The 26,236-nt window shown below is 39.8% G+C and overlaps 1 protein-coding gene across 1 annotated transcript in view; it reads left to right on the forward strand.

Moving 5' to 3' along the window:
* Nucleotides 1–26,236, forward strand: part of phlpp1 (PH domain and leucine rich repeat protein phosphatase 1) — a 99,194-nt gene that overhangs the window by 17,924 nt on the left and 55,034 nt on the right. The window lies entirely within an intron of this gene.

Below are 26,236 nucleotides of genomic sequence, written 5' to 3' on the forward strand. Positions count from 1 at the left end.
AGCTTTTCGGCAGCAGTCAGGTATGTTGTTGTGTTTTTTGATCTCGTTGCATGAGTTGAGCTAGAGCCGTGAGTTGAGCATTGGCATTACCCGAGGGGCCGGGTAATGGGAAGCATGATGTTTAGCTACTCTCGCTCCGTTCCGTCCCGAAGACCGCGCGGCGCGCTGAGTGTTGTGTACTTCCGCTTTACTTGGCATATTTCAATAATCGGAATTTGGATGTTTGTGAATCGTTCTCGAATCTCCCACGGCCGAATCGCGAATAATCTAAGAATCAGAAATTTTGCACACCTCTAGAATAAGCACACCAAAATGATATCAGACCCTCTGTTAAAATGTGCAAACTTACAAATTTTGTTTTATCAAGGGTTCCCAACTGTGTAGTGCAGAGGAGGTGTTTAGCATCTGTACACCTCAAGGATTCTTTTCCAACTTAATGTTCTTTTTGCCCGCTGCTTCCAGTAAGTCACCATTAGGGGAAGCCAAGCGCACATAGCAAAACCAAAGAAAAACTGTAGAGTTGGGAGGTAAAATAGCAACATCTTGTGGAAGGATGAACAATATAACAGTTTAGAAAGAAATCAAAACTTGAAAAGTAGTCAATTTAAGATCAAGGGACAGAATACTCCCCTCCTCAGCCCTAAACTAAATTGTAGAAATATCACCTAAAACAAACGATACAATAAATGCCTGCAGCATAAGACACTCTTAAACATAGGCAAAAGAATATGTGTAAATGTTTTCTCTGTAAGCTTTTGAAAAAAAAAAAAAACATCTTTGTGAAAGTGCACTCCTTTGGAAAGAAACTTCATCATCTTCAAGTTCAAAGACTGATTTTTATATACACGTTAAAAATGGCCCTGTGAGGAATCCATACCAAAGTTAATTGAAAGTTCATATAATTTATATATATTTATATATATATATATTTATATATTTACATATATATTTCCCTGCACTTGCTCTATAAAAGTAAGTTTTACTGACCACCACAGAGTTTCTGGATGCTCAAGAGTTTCACTTTTGAACTAATTCATTATTTTTTCAAGCTTTTTATCTGAGTTTGTTCTACACGATAAAATGTCTGAGTGAGTGCTTGTCCGAGACTGGTGATTCCATACTTTTTGCTAGGGGTTGTATAAGACGCATTGAACTATAAACACCTGATATTCACACAAAAACGCATGCACCTCATTAGCATGCGAAAATCCATTAATAAGATGCACTGGACTATAAACTGAATGGTTCAAAAAATGAGGGTTTGATACTCGCGTGTTATAGTCTGAAAATTATGGAACCGGTAATTGGATTGGACAACAGGAGTTCAGTTTGTATACTGGCATGCAATCTTGCCACCTTTGGTGAAATTTTGCCGTTTTGAAATCAAAATGGGTCATTCTTCTGAATCATGTAGATCCGAGGGGAAAAAAATTGGGGGTGGGGCATGTCAACGAGTGAGTGAAACCGTTAACTTCAAAACTGTAGTCCATGCTCAAAACTACACTCTAGTCCTATGACCTCGACCTCTCTTCTCGTGACAACAAATAACTGACAAGAGTGAGAGACGGGAGCACAATTATCACCAATCAGCAATGAGGAGGCCGAACCCCTCTCCATCCCAGCTTCTCCGGTGTTCTGCTAAAATCTCATACATCGGCGAAACGTCTTACATTAGTCGAATTTGACACCCAAAGTACTACGGTGCGCTCTAAAGTTGTTTTGTTTAGATGCATACAGGAATAACGTACTAAAAAAATGCCTGCAGAAAACACTTAAATGTACTTATATCAAATAAGGACGGTTTAAATACGCTACGTGACTAATGTGGTCATCTGCTTCAAAGCTAACAAAAAACACAATGGTTAAAAGTATGAGAGGGTAATACAATGGGGAGAACAAGTATTTGATACACTGTATCAAATACTTGTTCTCCCCACTGTACATGCAAAAAGTATCTTTGAGGCAGTGAAAAGGTTCTAAATAACTAAATAAAAACAAAAATAGTTCTTGCCGCTTCTAACCCATGTGCGCATGCGTGTGGATGCATGCACAAGCGTGCTGAGCATTGTGTAGGACAGGGGTGTCCAAACTTTTTGCAAAGGGGGCCAGATTTGGTGTCGTAAAAATGTGGGGGGCCGACCTTGGCTGACGTTTTTTACGTAGAACAATTAGGGCTGTCAAAATTATCGTGTTAACGGGCGTTAATTAATTTTTTAAAAATTAATCACGTTAAAATATTTGACGCGTTTAACGAACATGCCCCGCTCAAACAAATTGAAATGACAGCAAAGTGTCATTTCCACTTGTTGTGTTTTTTGGTGTTTTTCCGCCCTCTGCTGGCGCTTGGGTGCAACTGATTTTATGGGTTTCAGGCTTCAGCACGATAATTATTATTGACATCAACAATGGCGAGCTACTAGTTTATTTTTTGATTGAAAATTTTACAAACTTTATTAAAACGAAAACATTAAGAGGGGTTTTCATATAAAATAACTATAACTTGTACTAACATTTATCTTTTAAGAACTACAAGTCTTTCTATCCATGGATCGCTTTAAGAGAATGTTAATAATGTTAATGCCATCATGTTGATTTATTGTTATATCTTGTGTCTTATCTTTCCATTCCAACAATAATTTACAGAAAAATATGGCATATTTTGTAGAATGTTTGAATCGCGATTAATTACGATTAATTAATTTTTAAGCTGTGATTAATTCGATTAAAAATTGTAATCGTTTGACAGCCCTAAGAACAATACTATACAAGCAAATTTTAGCAAGCCATTCTGTGCGTCACATTTGCTTTATTATTATTTTTAATTAATAATTTCAACAATCTCACAACTAGCCTTTGTGGCGTTCTCTTTCGTCTCTCGGGCTCTTGCGAAATACTACTGTGAAATAAACTAGCTTCAAGTTGCTTCAATTTCTCACAATGTATCTTGAGTGCTGCTGCCTTTTAGTGGGTAAATGAGGAGCAGCATTTAGTGTGTAAGCTACTTCATATGCTGGTAGCAGTACTGCTGACCAATTTATTAAGTCTGTGTGCGGGCCAGATTGATTTTAGGACAGAGGCTGGGGGCCGGATGAAATTTGACCACGGGCCGCATTTGGCCCCCGGGCCGGACTTTGGACATGTCTGGTGTAGGACATTTCGCCGCGTAGTAAGGAATGGCCGGACACCGGACCCGTTGGAAATTGCGGCAAGGTAAGGGATTAATGTAAAAAATTGTTAACTTCTTGCCGTTTTGACGAGTTATTTAAGGCCCCTTTGTAAAACGCTTGTTAACGATAAAAAAATTAATAAATCATGAGCAATGAGGTAACTAGAGTGATGAACTAGTGCCTTCCATACAAGTCATGTTCAGGGCTCTGTTAGTAAAGTTCTGAATGGTCACCAGTTATTTTTGACAACGAGTTATTTAAGGCCCCTCTATACTCTCCGATAATTACAGAAAGAGAAGAGTTTTGCCTTGTTGTGGAGGTCGTTTCATTTGTTTAGCCATCGAGAGTTTATCAAACCGGAGAGCTCCGCTACAGGTCGCATTTGAAAGTACCCCCATTCCCGCGCTGTTCGTACACACCCCCGTTCATAAAAAAGCCTACAGGTGTACTTCTGTTTATCCAGTATGATGCCCTATCAATCGAAGTTAAGGACCATGGGACTAATTGCTTTGGTTGAATGTAAATAAAGTTATGATCACTACAGTTAATGCTTTTGAAGACTTGTAATTTTTTATTCTCTCTCTCTCTCTCTCTCTCTCTCTCTCTCTCTCTCTCTCTCTCTCTCTCTCTCTCTCTCTCTCTCTCTCTCTAACAAAAACATAATAGTTAAGTGAATGGAATTCATACTGTACCTGTAAATTCATATTTTATACTGTACAGCTGTTCTCTGCTTAATGTAAATGGGACATACTGTATATTTTATAATTTAGATTTTGTATAATTTGCTACCTAATGTGTCTTATATGTTCTGATTTCAGGATGAGAGATTTAGACTTGTATATGTTAAATTTTTATGTACTGTGTTTAATTCGAGATGTCTCTGGTTGCACTATGAAAGGCACTTTTCCGCACATGCCGTGTGTCCATGTTACTTTGTCACCTTTATCACCCCTAACCAGTTTGCATGCCTGTGTATAGTGTTGATGTAACCTAAATTGGAAACATGGCATAGTCTATCTCACTAACCTATGTTAACGAGTTGATTATTTCAAATTTGCACAAACAGGTTGGTGCATGAATATACCAGAGGTCTTTTAATAAATAATAATGAACATTGAAAAGAAAAAAAACAAAAAACTAATAATGTTGAAGTAAAATATCTTTGCAGGCCAACGGCCAACAAGCAAAACCATACAATGCTGGCAGTATGGAATGACATGAAATGATTTAAAAAGTCTTCTCACACATATCCTGGAAAAAACCATTACAGTTGGAAAATTCAATTTCATCAAATATGCTTATGTATATGCCTTGCACATGCTTATTGTATATGGAAAAAAATCTTTTGCACTGGAGTGTGCAACACACTGAGGTCAAGGTAGTTTGGGTTTTTCGAATTTTGAGTCATAATAGATCTTTGCTTGTTCATAGACTTCATAACTATTGACGGGACAAGGGGCGCGGGGCCTGTATTGTTGGCGTGGCAGTCAAAGCTGACAGAGTGGAATCACAGACAAAGAGCTTTTTTCCGTTCTTGTGAATAAATGCCTAAATCAACAAATTTATAGATATGAACATAAAACAGTCTTGTTTCTTCGTTGAAAGAGCAAAAAAACAGGAAGTTACGCATCTATTTTACGTAAATATGTCGAAGAATGACACCAATGCCGTAGCGGTTCCCATTCTCCCATTGATTTTTTTTCACAGCGTTTCAAAATGCATGCATGGTACATAAGATATAATAATTACCTTGTATCCTTGAACAAATCACTCCTGAGACAATCCTTCCTGTTTGTATGGGGTACAGCTTTTGTACTTTTTAAATCCGGCGTGTTAAAATCCTGCATGTTTTTACTCAGCGACCGACTGGGAATAACTGAAGTGGACTTCAGGGCGGCCCCCCTCCTTAAAGATGCGCGGTGAAGGTAGATTCTGACCCGTCAATCATAATAAAGACTATGGTTTGTTTTAATACCATCCTAGCTAGCTAATGCAAAACTAACCAAACTCCGGAGGTCATGTTAAGCATTCAGGACCATGGCATGTGCACCGCTCCTGCAGATAGGTTTGCGTGACGTGGTTAAAGTTCTATTTCTGGCTCAGTGTGGCTATCTTACCAGCTTTTTTTTTCATTGGCATCACTGAAGCCGTTCTCTAGTGACGTCACAATCACAAAAAAGCCAAAGAGAGGCAAAGGACTGGTGGCATCTTTGGAGGTTTATGTGCTACCTGAAAGTTTAGGTCAAATTCATAAAAATCTGTTCACGTAATCTTTTTATATACAGTTTTACTGACAGGATTCAGTGGATAAAAGGCAGAATCATGTCACTCTGACACCCATGTCCTCACCTGACATCTAATGGTGTTTTTTTTTTTTAAACTGCCCCTTGCTGAGTAGTTAAGTAATCACGCAATCAAATTTCACACATTCTAGAGCTCAAATTCAAATATGCGCATGTCTCTATGTGATTATTTTAATTTTTATTGAAGTGTGTGTGTGTGTGGGCAGCACAGTGAAATAGTGGTTATCATCTCCGCTTCATAGCTTTGAGCGGCAGGGTTTTAATTAGTATTGCACCGATACCATTTTTTGGCCCTGATACCGATACCTGGCTGTGCAGTATTGGCCGATACCATACCAATACCACCCCATTTATATATACAGTGCCTTGCAAAAGTATTCGGCCCCCTTGAATCTTGCAACCTTTCGCCACATTTCAGGCTTCAAACATAAAGATATGAAATTTAATTTTTTTGTCAAGAATCAACAACAAGTGGGACACAATCGTGAAGTGGAACAACAATTATTGGATAATTTAAACTTTTTTTTTAACAAATAAAAAACTGAAAAGTGGGGCGTGCAATATTATTCGGCCCCTTTACTTTCCGTGCAGCAAACTCACTCAAGAAGTTCAGTGAGGATCTCTGAATGATCCAATGTTGTCCTAAATGACCAATGATGATAAATAGAATCCACCGGTGTGTAATCAAGTCTCCGTATAAATGCACCTGCTCTGTGATAGTCTCAGGGTTCTGTTTAAAGTGCAGAGAGCATTATGAAAACCAAGGAACACACCAGGCAGGTCCGAGATACTGTTGTGGAGAAGTTTAAAGCCGGATTTGGATACAAAAAGATTTCCCAAGCTTTAAACATCTCAAGGAGCACTGTGCAAGCCATCATATTGAAATGGAAGGAGCATCAGACCACTGCAAATCTACCAAGACCCGGCCGTCCTTCCAAACTTTCTTCTCAAACAAGGAGAAAACTGATCAGAGATGCAGCCAAGAGGCCCATGATCACTCTGGATGAACTGCAGAGATCTACAGCTGAGGTGGGAGAGTCTGTCCATAGGACAACAATCAGTCGTACACTGCACAAATCTGGCCTTTATGGAAGAGTGGCAAGAAGAAAGCCATTTCTCAAAGATATCCATAAAAAGTCTCGTTTAAAGTTTGCCACAAGCCACCTGGGAGACACACCAAACATGTGGAAGAACGTGCTCTGGTCAGATGAAACCAAAATTGAACTTTTTGGCCACAATGTAAAACGATATGTTTGGCGTAAAAGCAACACAGCTCATCACCCTGAACACACCATCCCCACTGTCAAACATGGTGGTGGCAGCATCATGGTTTGGGCCTGCTTTTCTTCAGCAGGGACAGGGAAGATGGTTAAAATTGACGGGAAGATGGATGCAGCCAAATACAGGAACATTCTGGAAGAAAACCTGTTGGTATCTGCACAAGACCTGAGACTGGGACGGAGATTTATCTTCCAACAGGACAATGATCCAAAACATAAAGCCAAATCCACAATGGAATGGTTCAAAAATAAACGTATCCAGGTGTTAGAATGGCCAAGTCAAAGTCCAGACCTGAATCCAATCGAGAATCTGTGGAAAGAGCTGAAGACTGCTGTTCACAAACACTCTCCATCCAACCTCACTGAGCTCGAGCTGTTTTGCAAGGAAGAATGGGCAAGAATGTCAGTCTCTCGATGTGCAAAACTGATAGAAACATACCCCAAGCGACTTGCAGCTGTAATTGGAGCAAAAGGTGGCGCTACAAAGTATTAACGCAATGGGGCCGAATAATATTGCACGTCCCACTTTTCAGTTTTTTATTTGTTAAAAAAGTTTAAATTATCCAATAAATGTTGTTCCACTTCACGATTGTGTCCCACTTGTTGTTGATTCTTGACAAAAAATTAAAATTTTATATCTTTATGTTTGAAGCCTGAAATGTGGCGAAAGGTTGCAAGGTTCAAGGGGGCCGAATACTTTTGCAAGGCACTGTATATTTTTTTTTCCCCAAAGAGCTACATAATTGGATGTGAAATCATTGCTATCAAGGCTTTGTCAGGCTGTTGCTTACCTTTGCAAAATAGGAAAAAGACTAGTACAAAGTATAATACTAGCCCAACAGTAAGAAAGTAAAAATAAATTCATAATAATAAACTGAATGAACTGAGTAAACTTTTTTAAACCTCTCAAAGGCCAAACAGTGCAACTTTCATGAAATTATTGTCACATTCTGCTGCTGGTTAGATTGTGTTTGGTTGCTGGGCTGTTAGTGGGGGCGTTCCTGGCGTCGCACCTGAATCCAATGCAGGCTCATCAACGCAGCATTTAAGCACGGGTGATCTCAGAGAAGGCTGCCGAGATATTTGCCTTGCTGATCGCCATTTGACATCTCGCACTATAGTCTCGCTACATTTGCTTGTTACGCCCCTGCATTGGTTTTTTTCTGTTAGTGTGCTGCACTCGTTTGTAACCTCTACCCTGTGCAGGTATTTGAGTGTTTTTATTTTGGCTTTTTGGCTCGCTGCCTATCGTCTTAGTTAACCTTCGAGTTTGTAGTATTGAGCTCCGTCGACCTGCTTTCACGGACTCCTTTTGTTATTTCTACTATCCCGCGATCGCGTGTTATTTTTTTTTTTTGCAATCATTAAACCCTTGTACGTATCCTCCGCTTGTTGTCCGCTTCGAGGTCCATCCTTGTTTCCGAATTTGCGGACGCTAACAATTATAAGTAATAATAACTGACCACAGCATCCCGTCTCTCTATTAGCCTCCTTTTTTCATGATATGGGGGAGTCCCTTATTTCTATTTCTGAAAGGTGGCAACCCTACTTTGGAAACAGTTCCCAAATTACTGCAGCATTTCTTTAAGTAAAAGACAAAGTAAAGTTGACGTAGTGAACTTAGCAGACATTGTTGCACCGGTCGAGCGCCCTTCCTCTGCCACAAACTCGTTGTGTTTGTTCACGTTTCGTCTTCAATTGTTTTATCAGGTTCGAGGTATTGAACCTGGCCGATTTAACTCCACATCTCGAAACTTTCAGGCCGCAAATCTTGCATACAGCCATTGATTTTAATCGACCGGATTTGTGTTTTGAAATATTTTCCGACCGCCGCCATTTCTCCTGGTTTATTTTTCCTTCATATGAAAAAGCGCCCTTGTCATTGGTCGGGAGTGGCCATTGGCCCGTTCTCATTGGTCTGGAGCAGGCCAATAGCGATAGCTGCTTGGTGTTCACGTGTCATCACACAACACAGAGACAGAGTGTAGTGAGCGCCAGGAGAAAAAAAAGGCTGCGGTCAAATGTTATAATAATGGACCGGTAAATGGTATCGGCGCCGTCTTTGTTGGTACTCGCCGATACCGATACCACCATTTCGGACCGGATCGGCGCCCCCTGCCGATACTAGTATCGGTATTGGTGCATCTTTAGTTTAAATCCTGCCTTCCTATTATTTTTTTTGTGTGTGTGTTCCCACCGTTGGCTTTCTCGGGATACTCAGACTTCCTCCAACATTCCCCAAATATGCATGTTAGGTTTGGTAATGATGAATTAATTTAAATTCAAAGTTTAATGTATTTTCATGTACCTTCATATGTTTGCCACACTTGGTGAGGTGTTCTTGTGGATAATACTTGTATGGATGTTTGTGTCTACCAACGCAGATGCCCAGAGGACGGTGGTGTCTGCTTGTAGCGGTGAGGGCTAGGGAATTCTTTTCTGTCTTGTATAGATTGCTTCTTTGGCTGACATCCTCCCACTGCCATTTCTCCCCTCGTGCTCCCATTCTCAATTTCTCCCATGATCGATCCCCCTCCCTTGGCGCTCGCTTTTGCTCTTTAGATCTCCTCCTCCTGCACATCATCTGACAGGTTGCATTTATCTGTCGGTATCTCTCTATTATGCTTTGCTCTTCATCCCAACAGTGTTAAAAAAAAAAAAAAAAAAAAAAAAAAAAAAAAAAAAAAAAAAAAACTTTGATCCTTGATATGAACTGCTGGTCCTGCCTCCTACAGTCATACTGGCAGTGGCTACTTAATTGATCTCACGTGCATATTTATATAAAGTAAAACACTAAAAAAATCAAAAATGAAATCTTTAATTTGAGAACTTTCTACTTATGGGAAACTGTTTAATTTCAGAGATTGTGACACAAGATAGGATGCTACGTAGGTTAAGGAGTGCACATACTGATAATCTAGCCTCATTTGAGAATTTTTTTTTTTTTTTCATCTAAGAGTAGAAGGTACTACCTGGTAGCATAATCTGTGAAAAGTTTACCCCTTTTGTAGGGTCACAGATATCGCACATTTTCTCTGAGTTGTGCACCGGCCTCCCGCTTTGGCGACATGCAAGAAAAGGGGTGGATTAGGGTTGGATCAGCAGGGGGCTCGCTCAACGCTGCTTTGATCAGCTGTAGCACGGCCTAATACCACTCAACATCTGCACCGCTCACCATGAAAAGGGGGAGGACCAAAAATTCCGATTAGGCAAGACAAGTGCGTCAATACTGCTGCTCCTATAATGCTGTTCCACTTCACATTTCACCTACGGAATGAATGTCAAAATACAAAAATCAATTGATCCTATCACTGAAGAAACAGAAGCCCAAATCAATTTTTAGCAAATAAGCCCTTCTAAAGGGAATTATAAACTCTCCCAAAATCTTTTTTGTCTTTTCTGCACTCTGCACTCTGCACACACCTAGATAAGCTTTTGAAAGGTAGTGTTCGCCACGTCTCTATGGACTCTGCTCTGACACAGTGTGGGAGGCGTGTGTGTGTGTGTGTGTGTGTGTGTGTGTGTGTTGTTTCTGGTCTCAAGTCACCTGGTTCAAAGTTCGTCTCCTTCAAAGAATGCTGAAATTCTGGAATGATACTTCCTCATTTGCCAAAGTGTGAACAGAACTTTACTGAATGAAGGAAGGAGGTTTTTTTGTTTGAGAAAATGTTTGTCGACCAAACATTTGTTTGCTCATTTTGCTAAGTACACGTATGAAAGACACTGCTTTGTAGAGCTGGGAATCTTTGGGGACCTAACGATTCGATTACGATTACGATTCAGAGGCTCCGATTCGATTATAAAACGATTATTGATGCACCCCCCTCCTTTTTTTTTTTTTTTTTTTTTTTTTTTTTTTTTTTTTTTTTTAATGTTTTGTACATTAGTTCCAAAATTGTTCAAAAATACTCTCAGGCTAAACCAAACTACTATTTCAGTATCAAGTTAACATATAGCAGTAAACAAATATACAAAAATAACAGTAAATAAAAAACTCCAGTCCCCATTCTGTATCAGCAGCTTTAAACTACATTCAATTAATTTAATGTTGTGAATCAACCGTTAAAGTTGTTAAAATTGCTCCCGTTATTCCATAATTTCCCTTTTGTCTACTTTCGACATGTGAAAGTTTTAAAACTATTTTAAAGATAGATTCAAGTCAATATTTTACCGATTTAGGAGTATTTTAGATAAACAGTTAATTAGGTTTGCTTGGAAGGTTCGCTACAACAGCCTTGCAGGGAAGTGTACTGCTTAAATGGCGGCCGTTTTCTAACGCCCGCATCTAGCTTTTTGTAGATGTGCTGCTAACGCTACCGAATCTATATTGCATCTAGTCCTATATAAATGATATCTACCGTAACATTATGTGGATGCACTTTGTAGCAGCTTTTCGGCAGCAGTCAGTATGTTGTTGTGTTTTTTTTTTTATCTCGTGGCATGAGTTGAGCTAGAGCCGTGAGTTGACCATTGGCATTACCCGAGGGGCCGGGTAATGAGAAGCATGATGTTTAGCTACTCTCGCTCCGTTCCTCATTGTCCCGAAGACCGCGCGGCGCGCTGAGTGTGTTGTACTTTACTTGGCATATTCTATAATCGGAATTTGGATGTTTGTGAATCGTTCTCGAATCTTCCACGACCGAATCGCGAATAATCTAAGAATCGGAAATTTTGCACGCCTCTACTGCTTTGAATGAGTAACATTCAGTACAGTTGTAACCAATCTTGCTAACTAGTGCTTCATGACAATGGAATTCTTACGCTGCATGCAAACTACTTCATTCATTCATTGCTGAATGTTGGTACTGTGATAACCGAGAATTCTCTTTAGTCGACTTTATTGCCCTCTGGGTAGAGAACTTCTTTAAATGGCTTTTGTGCAGTGTTTTCTTTATCAGTCCAATGATGATGCAGTTTGCCGTGGAAGGAAATTGCGTTTTCTCATGCCATTAGGAGTGAAAATCGCATCTTGCTCAAAGGCATTTCCAAAATGGACAATTCAGGATGAACTAGTAGTTGGAGGACTTAAACAACGGATAACCAGTGGGACTTAAACACACAGAATTTATTACTCTTGCATTTTTATTAGCAGTTTTTGGCTCCTCTGTATACGTTTGTTCCGACATAAAACATTTTGAGGTTTTCACGCCGCCTTATCTTTCTTCTTCATTTCAGTCATTTTAAACTGAATTAATAGGTAATCCAATTTTTTAAAAATATATTTTCTGTAATTATCGTGAGTGTGACAATTAGTAGCTAGCAATGTACTAATCCAGGGAACCCCTATTCTTGTTTGCAGGCATGTTTTAGTTAAAAATATGCACCAATAATTGCAAATGGGCTACAATTCCAAGGGTTTATCAAAGGCCATGCTTTAAAATTAGTGATGTTTCAAATGGTGTCACTTGCTGTAAAAATGCCACTTCACCAATTAGCGTAAATGGAGCATTATTGACATGAGGAGGAGTGCCAGAAGTAAAATAAGTTGTGAACTTAACTGAAATAGTAAACTTGATACATACTTCTATACATATTTGTTACCGAGGTATGACTGTCTCAAATATTTAAAGAGATATTTCCTTTCCCTAGTGCTTTTCTTGCTCCCTGCTTCTCACTCTCACCACCTATTCCCCACGTCTCTGTGGTACAGCGTTCACATGGCCCCTGCATGTGACACAAAGTCGAGCCAAAACACCCCGGATGCCTGCCTCAGTTCTCCACTGTTCCAGTCCTTGTTAAATTTTAAACAAAACAAAGGGAAAGGAGGAGGGAGGGCCGGCAGGGCCACGGGAATGTGCGACAACATTGCAGTCCCCGTTCATTCACTTGTTGTGTTCCCGGGCATCATCAGGGGGAGTTGTGCCCTTTAAATCCCCACCCCCCCACGTTCTCTCTCCTTGTGTGAAAGCCCTTTCTCTCCGCTCTTAGGTGGACTGATTGCGGCTTTAACCACAGATGTGGGGTCTGATTACTCAGCACCATGTCCTTCTGCAGGATTAAAGAACAACTGAATTGGTAGCAGCAGTTACCAGATTGCAGATGCATGCTGATGCATTACAACTCTGGAGTATACTACAGCTCTTCTGGAAATAATAAAAAATAGTATTTAATTTTGTTATTGACCCTGCTACCACTGTTTGGCTGAATTTAATCTAAAGTTTTCCAGGGAAAATTGGGGGTTTGGCAGGTTTAGTTAAAATATACCACCTGTCAGGTTTTAGGGACGAGGTGGACCCAATTGCAGGGAAAACAAAAGGCAAGGCAGGGTATGTGGGAACTGAAAATGCTTTAATAGCAGCTAACACAAACACAAAGTTCAAAACAGAAAACCAGTCAATCAAAGATAAGGAGAAAGAACAGAACAGACAGTACATGGGGAAACTTAAATACAGACATGGGATAACAAGACAATGAGGCACAGGTGGGTGACACAACAGGCAGCGGATTGGTCAACACACAAGGAGCAGGCACAACAGGCGAAATCAATGGGTAATTACGGGGACAAGCCACATTAGGTGGAAACAAACCCTAACGCCAGCCAGTCACTGCGTTTGATCTTGAATGGCATTCGAGGTTATGTATCAGTGATAACTAGGATCTTGATATGTCGCTTGTAAGACTTGCAGTATGATGTTTAGTATGAAATCAGTTCTAGGCCACTCTCATTCTCTCTTGCATTCTTAACAACAGGGCACAACAAATCAGCAGGGCGTCCAAGAGTTCATCGGACGATAGATTGCCGTTCTTTCTAGATTAAACATATTACTTTTCTAAAGAAGTGCATGTTGCAGACAATATTTAAGATTTTGCCAATTTCGAGGTTCTGCGCAAGGCATATGTATAAATGACGTAGCTTCTGTTTGGCTCAATTACCCTCTCCACATAGAGATAAGTTTTACCTAATTGACAAAGCTCTAACACAACATCCAACATGTACAGACCCATTCCAAATAAATTGAATATCATGGAAAGGTTCATTTATTTCCATAATTCCATTCATAAAAGTTTTTATAGATTCAGGGGCCTCAATTTAAGTGATTTCAAGCGTTTCTTCATTTTCACTTATTTTGTGCTTTCCAGCGTGAAAAACTCTCAAAAACAGGATTTCAAAAAATTTACTAAAGGTATAAGTCTATTTTTATGTCTAGTCATTATGACATGGGGAGCCAGAAGCTTTGGTCGCAGCTCAATAATTTGCCTTCTTTTATGAGCATCCCCTGATGTGTCTATAATTAGACCATCTACTGACAATCTCACCATTTTCTGCTGGCTCACATAGCCTCTTTTGAAATGGATCAGCAGCTATGAAGCATGAACTTTGTGGATTAAAATATGCTATTACTGAATCACATCTCTTCATTACAGTGACACACATAATCCACTTGATTATCATTGAGATTTTTTTTTTACCATTCGTCACCAAAAATGGACTCTATCACAGAATATATTTTTTCTGTGGAGGTCAAGGATTTTTTTTCAAGCATGAATCTTGTAAAATTGATGTTTCAGTGCACAGATTGTTAGAATTTTGTCCACGAACAATCAACGAAGTGATAATAACAAACATGCAATCTTTTAGTTGCATCTTTTAGGATTAAAACTCCGAGCCAAAACCTTAATCTGCTGCTGGTTTCGATTTAAGGCGTATGGTGATGTGTATCTACCCTGGCGCTTTGAAGCTCGGCGCTGTTCAAAACATTCCACTTCCAAGCATAAATATAGGCACTTCCAGGAGTTCACACAACCAAGCCCAGCACAGAAAGTCCCGGAGTGTCATATACGTTCTGCTGAATCAATTTTTGGAGAGTCCATGGGTTTCTGTGGTTTGATTTGGCAGTTTAAAATGGTGTTCTGTCCAAACTAGAAGTCTGTAACAGAAAATGGCAAAGATGGTCAATGTTTCACTCAGGAAACTTGTCTATAACAGAGTATTAGTATAGAAAGTTACATTTCCTTTGAAATAAATAATGGTGGTTATAGCAACAATTATGAGTTTTCACATGTTGTCATCCTGCCTCAGAAAAGGTTCAGTCTGATGTTACGTGCTAATATTTCAGAAATTTTAGCATTTTTACCATTTTGTGAAATTCAAAAGAAGTTAGCAAAACGGCAGCTCCAATGTGACTTTGGATTGTTTACATTTTCCCCTTTCTGCTGTTTGTTCGCTTTTTTGCATTTTAGGGCAGAGAAAAAAATAAAAGCACAAAGATAGTTATGACACTGTGATGAAAGATAAGGAAGAATCGAGAGAAAAAAGCCAATGGTCAAATTCAGCTGAATGGGGAGTAGGGTTGGGCAATGAGCACCGATGGGACCCGGTTCTAACACTCCGATGATCCCGGAACCATTCGAATTTTTAAATTTCGATTCCATGTTTCGATGCCCTGACCGCCGTGCGGAAAAAATTGCTGCCGAAAACCACGAAGAAGAATCCACAAGAAGCGCGTGTTTGTGCACTGCAACTTGATTACAACCACGTACACAGTGCAACGGCGCTCAAAAGTTTGGCTTAACTTAACACGAAAAAAAAAGACCAGTCAGCTCAGTGCAACATTTGCAACACAACTATATCATGCAAAGGTGGCTGCACGACCAGTATGATTAAACACCTCCGGCTTCATGGAATACAAGTGCCGAGTAGCATACCTGAGTGCCGCGCCGGTCCTCTAACCACTCAGAAAGGTAAGTAAAACAATAAATTACATGTCTTCTGCTGTTTTCGCGATCCAACCCCGGATTAAGCAGTAGATGATGGATGGATGGAAAATAGTACGAGAATAAGTCGTATTATTACGTCAGGCTATATTCGATATCATGTATGTACAACTAGCTGCGAAAAGACATTCGGCAGCGTTAGCACATGTATTGAGGACTGGATGCGAAACGACAGACTTACTGGCATTAGCAAACAGCCGCCATCCTAAAGCAGTAGACGCCTTCGTTAAAATCAACAGTATTAAAAGATCTTCAAATTATAATCAATAAGAGAATTTATAGTAATGCTTCGTCGTAGCTCCCAGCTAAGGTACATGTATGGCAAAAGAATATGTGTAAATGTTTTCTCCGTGAGCTTTTGAAAAATAAACATCTTTGTGAAAGTGCACTCCTGTGAAAAGAAACTTCATCACATTCAAGTTCAAGGATTTATATTTATATACAAGTTAAAAATAGCCCTGTGAGAAGTTTATATAATTCCTAAATTTCATATTAATTGTATTAATAATAAATACATAGTAATAAAAATAGTAAATGATAAAATAAATACAGTGGTACCTCTACATACGATCGCTTCGACACACGAACTTTTCGACATCCGACGTAAAATTTGACTCGCCATTTGTTTCTACATCCGACGACATGCTCGAAATACGACGACAATGGCAGCACCGCAGACGAATGCACGGCGGATTTTCTTGTGTGACAAATCAACACAGGTTTCAGAAAAGGTTGGTACAGGTGGTGAAACAAGAAAAAAGTTGATGCTTACCTTCGAAATGAAGATACAAATGACAGAAAAATATGAGCGTGGGGTGGGCATCCGTGAAATGGCTCAACAATACATCTCCACGGTCCTCCTCCGACCATCGCTCGCCAGTCTTTATAAATTAAGCTGACAATTCTTATTGTCTCCAAAGAAATCGCCAGCTTCGCCACGTTTTCATCATTTCTTTTACAACTTATTCAACACAAAACGCCTACTGTCTGCCGCAATTGATGGTGTTCTCAAGAGAACATTCAAAGTGAAAGTGAAACTCAAGCTCACCGGTCTGTCTCTGGCACGTGAGCTCCGCGGTGCGTTCAGGTACACAAAAAAACGTCCGCCTTATTAGAACCCGATTCGTTACACTATTACAGGAATTATTATTATTCTTTTTATTACATTATTCCAATTTTGATTTATAATTTATTTGTTTTGCTACGTGTAATTGCCATTTGTAATAGCACCAGCAGTATTTTTTAAGGATTTAGTGCAGGTTTTTGGGCTGTGGAACGAATTAATGGAATTATAATGTATTCCTATGGAAAAATCCTGCTCGACATACGACCATTTCGACTTACAAACAAGGTCCTGGAACGGATTAACTTCGTATGTAGAGGTACCACTGTATAATAAAAATTTATTTTAAATTCATATACAGTGGGGAGAACAAGTATTTGATACACTGCCAATATTGGCAGTATTTGATACACTGCCAATATTGGCAGTGTATCAAATACTTGTTCTCCCCACTGTAATTTAAAAAATCATCCAGAAGTTAAGACATTAATATAAACTAATACATTTTTAAACTTTTGATTTTTTTTTTTACCCTTTTCTTTTTTGTGTATTTTTTATTTTATTTTATTTTTTTTTTTTTTTACCCTGCCTCTTAAAAGAATCTGAATTGAGAATCATTTAGAACCGGAATCGAAGCATGGAATCGGAATCGGAACTTGAATCGTTCAATTTCAAACGATGCCCAACCCTTATGGGGAGTACAAAACATGGAGCCCTGCCCTTAAGTTGGTCAGTCCCTACATTAGCAATGTAACCCCTATTCCTACACAAGCTGTAATGAGCATCTATATTGATTGATTGATATCGATACCAATGCTAATAGCAATGGTTCACTGTATTGATAATCACAGTGCCTCCAAAATCCTGCTACAGTACATTCTTGTGAGGACTGCCACCGTAATGACTTTGAATGTGAAATCTCCTTCATTTCCAGGTAGCATTATTCATGCAGTGGTACAAATGAACAGGAAAACCCAAGGCCACAAAACAGTCGGGAGTCCTAGTAAGATAATTGGTGATTGAAATGCACATAAACACAGTCGCGTGCAAACACAAACCAACTTGTGTATGCATGCGTCACAATCAGCTCTAACCTTTTTTATGTGCGCAACATCAAACGCTTACCAGTTTCTCAATTAGCGTTCTCATCTCGCTTCTTTAGCTTGAATATCGGAAAGAGATGTTGTCACCCCCACTTCAATATCGCTACGCTCTCGTCTTCATCAACATTTCCTGAAAGGTGGAGTTTGTGCGGGTCTGATTGGAGGACGGCAGCATCTTTCAGCCCAAACCTCGGGTTACGCTGCAGTACATCTGAGGATGACAGTACCATTTCTTTTTTGTGCCGTCTCACACGCTCCCAAAGCATTAAACAAAAGAAGGTACTGTGCTGTCAAGGGGGAATAAAAGCACTGCAGAGGGAGAGAGAGACACACGCAAGCCTTTCACTTCCATGCTCCTCTGCCACTCGAGAGAATGCGGAGGCTGAGGTGACACTGTGATGAGTGATGAGCAACTGGTGCCCTCGGTGATGAGAAAAGGTGTTATCTGGGTAGGGCCGGGCAATTTTCAAGATCGAGATCGAAGAGGGGGAAAAAATGGATTAGCGATTACCCAAACACATATTTTGTCAACCATGTCCGAGTCAAAGTCACCTGAATCTGAGGATCCTCCTATTTTGAGGCCGCAGCAATGTATTCATGAAGGGAAAAACACTTTTTTTTTAAGTGCAGCAGAGGTTTAAACCCAGTTTGAAAAAGAAATGCATACAATAGTATTTGGTCAATACCAAAAGTTCATCTCAATACTTTTTTATGTACCCTTTGTTGGCAATAACGGAGGCCAAACATTTTCTGTAACTCTTCACAAGCTTTTCACACACTGTTGCTGGTATTTTGGCCCATTCCTCCATGCAGATCTCCTCTAGAGCAGTGATGTTTTGGGGCTGTCGTTGGGCAACATGGACTTTCAACTCCCTCCACAGATTTTATATGGGGTTGAGATCTGGAGACTGGCTAGGCCACTCCAGGACCTTGAAATGCTTGTTACGAAGCCACTCCTTTGTTGCCCTGGCTGTGTGTTTGGGATCATTGTCATGCCGAAAGCCCCAGCCACGTCTCATCTTCAATGCTCTTGCTGATGGAAGGAGATTTTCACTCAAAATCTCTCAATACATGGCCCCATTCATTTTTTCCTTTACACAGATCAGTCGTCCTGGTCCCTTTGCAGAAAACCAGCCTCAAAGCATGATGTTTCCACCCCCATGCTTCACAGTGGGTATGGTGTTCTTCGGATGCAATTCAGTATTCTTTCTCCTCCAAACACGAGAACCTGTGTTTCTACCAAAAAGTTCTATTTTGGTTTCCTCAGACCATAACACATTCTCCCAGTCCTCTTCTGGATCATCCAAATGCTCGCTAGCGAACCGCAGACGGGCCTGGACGAGTACTGGCTTCAGCAGGGGGACACGTCTGGCAGTGCAGGATTTGAGTCCCTTGGGGCACATTGTGTTACTGATAGTAGCCTTTGTTACTGTTGTCCCAGCTCTCTGTAGGTCAGCCACTAGGTCCCCTCGTGTGGTTCTGGGATTTTTGCTCACCGTTCTTATCATTTTGATGCCACGGGGTGAGATCTTGGATGGAGCCCCAGATCGAAGGAGATTATCAGTGGTCTTGTATGTCTTCCATTTTCTAACAATTGCTCCCACAGTTGATTTCTTTACACCAAGCGTTTTACCTATTTAGGCATGAAAATCACTCACCTTTCGGCGAAATTCGCCGTTTTGAAGTAAAAAAGGGTGACCTACTGTGAATTGTAGATCCGAGGAGAACATTTTTTTGGGGGGGGGCGGTGTGGTACTTCCATCTAACTAACGACATGTTTTATAGAAGTTGCTGAGCCTGTCGCGATAAGCAATGAGTCCATTTATCGCAAGGTAAATAAAAATGAGGGCAGTAATTTTCAGGGCTGCGTTTTTCACCGCGTGCTTGTAGATGGCATATGAGACTCCAGTTGTTGTGTCCAGATGTTTATTGATCATCAACATGCCGTAGAGTTACAGTTCACACATACAAAATAAGGCAACACATCTATATTAAACACTGGAAACGTTAGCATTGCGACATTGAGACTAATGGGGGAAAAAATACTACCTACTTTAGCCTGCTATAAAACAGTGGCAGTCTTTTCCAAAACGCAAACTTGTGGTTAAAAGGTGACACATCAAACATGCTGCTGGTTAACAGCATTTGCAAACGAAAAAATGAAAAAATCTATTAGCGACACCACAAGCAATGACGAAAAGTGCTTTTTGCGGCGTGTAAAGTTGTTTGCGGTTTAGCGAACGTACCTCCGGTGAAGATTTCAAAATAAAAGTATGCCACGTTTGTCATATAAATAACGATTTCTGGAGTTAATCGCACATACTTCAGAATTAATACTATAATACGTAAATACTATAATCAGGGGTGCACATAATTTTTTTGCCCAGGTTCTCAGAGGAGGACCTGGAGATGTGACTTGGTCCTCATTGACCTTGAGAGCCGACCCGCCTGATGCGATAAAATTATGACAAGCTTTACTTAGAGCCAATTACCTTTAATTAATTATATTAACAATTAATGCTCGATTAACATCAACTGGCACAACAAAATTGCCATTACTTCGAAGTGAAATGTAAAGAAATAAACATAAAAGCACCAATTCAAAATAAAGGGCATTATGCGGCTCCCACATTAACTCCAAGCCTTTGTAAAAGTGGGATGCCCTCCTCCTCATAAGAGCTCATTGAACGTACATGTTTAGCTTTGTGAAATGCGAGCAAAAACACGTTTGTCAGTGCATAGCGCTGTGCAGGGTGAGTGGGGTGCTGTCTGACATCGATAGTTTGCTTAAGTGCCACATGCTCTGTTTTTTTCGTGCTTTTCAAAGTTTGGATGGCTGAAATTCTTTGACCCTACTACATAAAATGTGCTGCTTTTATTAGCGACATTGGAATTCTCACGGCAAATTTTGTACCACATTTCCGTGCAAGCATCATTTGCTTCTAGCCATGGTACCTACCTCCTGCAGCCACTTTTCAGCAAATGTCCTTTTTTTTCGGTAGCTCCGGTGACGTCTCTCTCGTCTGTCTGTCTTTTGACGGGGGTGGGGGAACACGGAAATAATTACCGGTACTCAGTGGGGCCTGCCTCGTTGACATTTTGAGAAGTGATTTTCTCGTGTCCGCCGCAAATACAGTGGTCAGCCATCGGTACGCAAAAGCGTATGGAATCCGTTGAGTGCCTGCGCGTTTGTCTACGTCCAGTACGCATGCGTGCATGCGGACCACTTATGTGCACCCCTGACTATAATACTACAGAATTCAGATTCTACACTAAGAATAACTTTAAAATAACACCCTTTTTATAAAATTTGATTGGTAATCAATAGAGCTGGGAATCTTTGGGCACCTAACGATTCGATTACGATTACGATTCAGAGGCTCCGATTCGATTATAAAACGATTATTGATGCACCCCCCTCCCTTTTTTTTAAAATGTTTTTTATTTTATTTTTTTTTATATAAAATAAAGTTTTGTACATTAGTTCCAAAATTGTTCAAAAATACTCTCAGGCTAAACCAAACTACTATTTCAGTATCAAGTTAACATATAGCAGTAAACAAATATACAAAAATAACATTAAATAAAAAAACTCCAGTCCCCATTCTGTATCAGCAGCTTTAAACTACATTCAATTAATTTAATGTTGTGAATCAACTGTTGAAGTTGTTAAAATTGCTCCGGTTATTCCATAATTTCCCTTTTGTCTACTTTTGACATGTGAAAGTTTTAAAACTATTTTAAAGATAGATTCAAGACAATATTTTACCGATTTAGGAGTATTTTAGATAAAAAGTTAATTAGGTTTGCTTGGAAGGTTCGCTACAACAGCATTGCAGGGAAGTTTACTGCTTTAAGATGGCGGCCGTTTACTAACGCCCGCATCTAGCTTTTTGCAGATGTGCTGCTACCGCTACCGAGTCTATAATCCATCTAGTCCTATATAAATGATATCTACCGTAACATTATGTAGCTTAGCTGTACTTGTAGCAGCTTTTCGGCAGCAGTCAGGTATGTTGTTGTGTTTTTTTATCTCGTGGCATGAGTTGAGCTAGAGCCGTGAGTTGAGCGTTGGCATTACCCGAGGGGCCGGTTAATGAGAAGCATAATGTTTAGCTACTCCCGCTCGCTCCGTTCCGTCCCGAAGTCCGCGCGGCGCGCTGAGTGTGTTGTACTTCCGCTTTACTTGGCATATTTCAATAATCGGAATTTGGATGTTTGTGAATCGTTCTCGAATCTTCCACGGCCGAATCGCGAATAATCTAAGAATCGGAAATTTTGCACACCTCTAGTAATCAATTTTATGATTATTATAATACTTTTATATGTAGTAGTAGTAGTAAGGGTGTAACGGTACATGTAATAGTATTGAACCGTTTCGGTACGTGGTAGTCGGTTCGGAACGGATGCGTACCGAACGAGTTTCTGACGTATTATAACCCTTACTTTTCAAGGCTGTGAGTCGATCGGGTTACAGTTATTTTGTGTAGATTATATTTACTCTGTCTTCTATACTATAATGAGGACCAACAAGGTATGACAGTCCAGAAACGTCAACGGCGCAACAACGTGGCCGCCGCGTGAACGCAGTGAAACGCGTCCCAGAAGCGGCTCAACGCGACGTACGCGAAAAGAACGGCAGAGTTTATTATTTGACGCGAGACGCGGCCCTCCTGCGTCAATACTACTAGCTAGGATCGGGCCAGAAGTCACTCGTGTAATAATACGGTGGATCCAGTCGATTTTCAAACTAATATGCAATCGTAACTTACTTTTTGAGTCCATCAGATCTCTTGAGTGGTAGATCGGGGCACAGTTGACTTGTCTTTGTTGATTTACGGCTGTCTTCTCTGCTATAATAATAACCAACACGGCCCCGTGTTCGATACAAAGCCCTCCTACCACAACAAAACAAGTAGGAACTAATATTCACATAGGAAATTAAGTTATACAACATAAAATATAGTATAAATGAATACTACATCAAATTTGTAAAATACAAACACATAATAAAATAATAGCCCATTTAAATAAAATAAATTGAAATGAGCTAAAACACCTGTAGTTAAATAATAATAATACACACATCGTGCTTACACAATTAAATTTATTAATTTATGTGTGGCGGTTTAACTTGAGAAAATCCACCAATAAAGCTTTTAAAAACCGTTCATAAGAAAAAAAAAATATTTCATTGAGGCATTTCATTTGTAAAATACATGTTAAAATCTTTGTCATTGGGATTGCTTTTCTCTTTAGCACAGGACTTTTTTCTTCTTTCTTTCAGAAAGAAAGCTGAGCAATACGCGGGGTCTGAAAGGCAAATTGTTGTTGGATTATCTTAAAATACCCGCTACTTTTTGAGCAGAATTCTAGCTTTGTATATGCTAATGTACCTATTGTTGACAGCACAAAAGTGTGTAATAAACAACTAGCACATTTATTTTTTGCATTTTGTTTTCTTACTGTACCGAAAATGAACCGAACCGTGACCTCAAAACCGAGGTACGTACCGAACCGAGATTTTTGTGTACCGTTACACCCCTAAGTAGTAGTATACTATAATAATAATGCTGATATTATTTTTTAAGAATTGTTTTGAATCATGTTTGAAAGGCGAAGTCAGTGTTCTGAATCTGTTTATGTTCCATTCTTTCGCACTAGTAAATGCTATCAGCTAAGCCTGCACAATATATCGTTTGAACATCGCCATCGCAATGTGCGCGTGCGCAATAGTCACATTGCAGGACGTGAAATTGTTTTTCTTTTTTTCAACATTTAAACTTTTGTTTTACTTCATAAACGCAGCAAGTGTGCAGATCCTGGATTAAACTGAGTTATATAAATTAGGGCCGATGACGCCTTTTTTCAGAGCATCGGAATCGGGTGAAAAGGGTCGGGTTTTTATTTAAAAACAACATACTGTACATTCATGTTTTTCTGCTTCGTGCTCGTACAGCACCACAAAGTCTCACTCTCCCTCCTGCTAGGCAGAACTACCAAACTGTTTCTCTTGGTCAACAGTGCAGCTATCCCAAACAAAGCTATTCAAGTTATTTGGTTATTTTTCTCGTTTTAATATCGCTAACGCCCCAAAAATGGCAATGATTGTTTTTTCCAATATCAGCATTTGACCTCATTGTTTATGTGTGATTAATTATTATTTACATGTTTATTTTTACTTGAATAAAGAATTCCAAAATGTTTTTGTGAATTAATAAGCGTCAACAAAAATGTCATTGCTAAATTAGTTTATATATAAACATATATATATATATATTAGTCGACTAATTGTAAAAATAGTCGGCTGACTAATCGGGAGAAAATTATTCGTTTGGGACAGCCCTACCAGAACATATTTCCTGCAAAACCTTCTTACCTTTTTAACCCCTGACCTATTTTCATGCCTGCTATTGCAGATTCAGTCTTCCCAGCCTGGTGCAGGTCTACAATTTTTGTCTCTTGTGTCCTTCGACAGCTCTTTGGTCTTGGCCATAGTGGTGTTTGGAGTGTGACTGACTGAGGTTGTGGACAGGTGTCTTTTATACCGATAATGAGTTAAAACAGGTGACATTAATGCAGGTAATAAGTGGGGCCTTGTTAGACCTCGTTAGACCTCATTAGAAGAAGTTAGACCTCTTTGACAGCCAGAAATCTTGCTTTTTTGTAGGTGACCAAATACTTATTTTCCACTCTAATTTGGAAATCTTTAAACATCAAACAATGTGATTTTTTTTTTTTTTCCACATTCTGTCTCTCATGGTTGAGGTTTTACCTGTGTTGACGATTACAGGCCTCTCTAATCTTTTCAAGTATGAGAACTTGCACGATTGGTGGTTGACTAGATAATTATTTGCCCCACTGTATATTGATTGTGATGCACACACTTCAATCCTCTCTGCCACACCAAATGCTCAATTTGCACACTTTGTAAGACTATTGAACTGTATCCTCTTTGGACTAGCACTGCCACAAACCATTGATTTGATAGCTGACTAATCACACATTTATTAGAAATGTTGACTAATCGGATCAACACATGTTGTCGTGTCAGCAAGCAACTGCTGTTATGCAACCATCTTTAGCTTCCGATTTTAGGTGTTCCAGGTGTGTGGCAACTATAAATAAAGACAATGAAGTGAATAGTACATTCAGCTTTAATTTATTTTTTTATTTTTTTATAACTTTTCAATACCAGTGTTTCTGTAATGTTCGTAAATTGAAATAAGGGTGATATTCAGGGCCTAAAATCTTTGCTGTAAAATTGCTGTAAATGAACAATTGTGAAGTTTTTGTTGTTGTTTAATGATTCTTTTTGTTTGTATTTATCCTTCATATAACCAGGTATTGCATTTGCAATAACTGGTTGCCAGGAACAGAGTAAAACAAAACCTTAAATGAAGAAAAATTATTAATTGATTGAAACAAAAAAAAGGAAAGTATATTTTAGCACTGTAACATAGTCTTACAATAGCGTCACCACATTTTCTTTTCCAATCAGTGTTATTAATGTGATTTTAAACAGAAGCCACCTGAACACTATCTGTTCAGCCTCCTGACCTCCTGGCCTCTGTAAAGCCCTTTGACATCTGTTGTGATTGAGGGCTATACAAATAAAATTGAATTGAATTGAATTGAATTGGAAGGAGGTACAGGAGCTTCTTTTCCCGCACCACCAGACTCACCAACAGCTTCTTCCGTCAAGCTGTGAGAATGCTGAACTCTCTCCCCACCCTTAGTCCCAGTCTGTAGTAGTAAAACACCTCTACCTGCTCACTTTTCTACCTCTGTTTCTCTACTTTGCACTTCTTGTTATTTATCAGGCATGAAAATCTCTCACCTTTCGGCAAAATTCGCCGTTTTGAAGTCAAAAAGGGCGACCTACGTGAATTGCGTAGATCCGAGGAGAAATTCTTTTTGGGAGGAGGGGGGGGGGGGTCGCGAGGTTTTATTTAATTATTATTATTATCATCATGTGATTAACTTAGTACGTAAACTGAGCATTTAAGAACACAGTCAGCAAATCCTTCTAGATGCTTCGCTGACGAGAACCAATCATCGGGCCAAGCTGCGTTCCATTATTCCAAACGCGCGCACTCCTTACTGTACATGGAGTGCTCGGAGAGCCTTCGGTTACATTGCAAAGCAGCGAAAACAAAAAGCAGGCCTTATCCACATCGGGGCAGACCAGAGCGCAGCATACACACTTGCCTGTATTTGCCAGCAGATTGAATTTGGTGAGTAATGGTTTCAATCGTTTTCACGTTTTGCGATATAAAAAAGTTACTGCCATTCGTTGCAGCTTGCGTTGAACACTGCCAGAGCTAGCCAAATCTCCCATGAAAAAAAATAGCTCCTATTAAATTGGCGTCAAGCTTGTGTATTTAGCGGTAATATAAACGAAGAAACACACTGTTGAGTCAAATTAAGCGGCATTCTCTCGGATGGAGGGGGCGCCTCACATCGCTCCCGTCGTCCGCCGGAGACGCGTTATTTTCGGCTTGGATTTGAGCTGACGGCCGGTGTCGGCACAACAGCGGCCCGACGAGTGGTGGGAATGAGTCCTGCTTCTTAAAGCTTTTCAGAAATACAGGGATCCCTCGTT

This window comes from Corythoichthys intestinalis, chromosome 14 (assembly GCF_030265065.1).
Source record: "Corythoichthys intestinalis isolate RoL2023-P3 chromosome 14, ASM3026506v1, whole genome shotgun sequence".
In the NCBI taxonomy this organism is placed as follows: Eukaryota; Metazoa; Chordata; class Actinopteri; order Syngnathiformes; family Syngnathidae; genus Corythoichthys; species Corythoichthys intestinalis.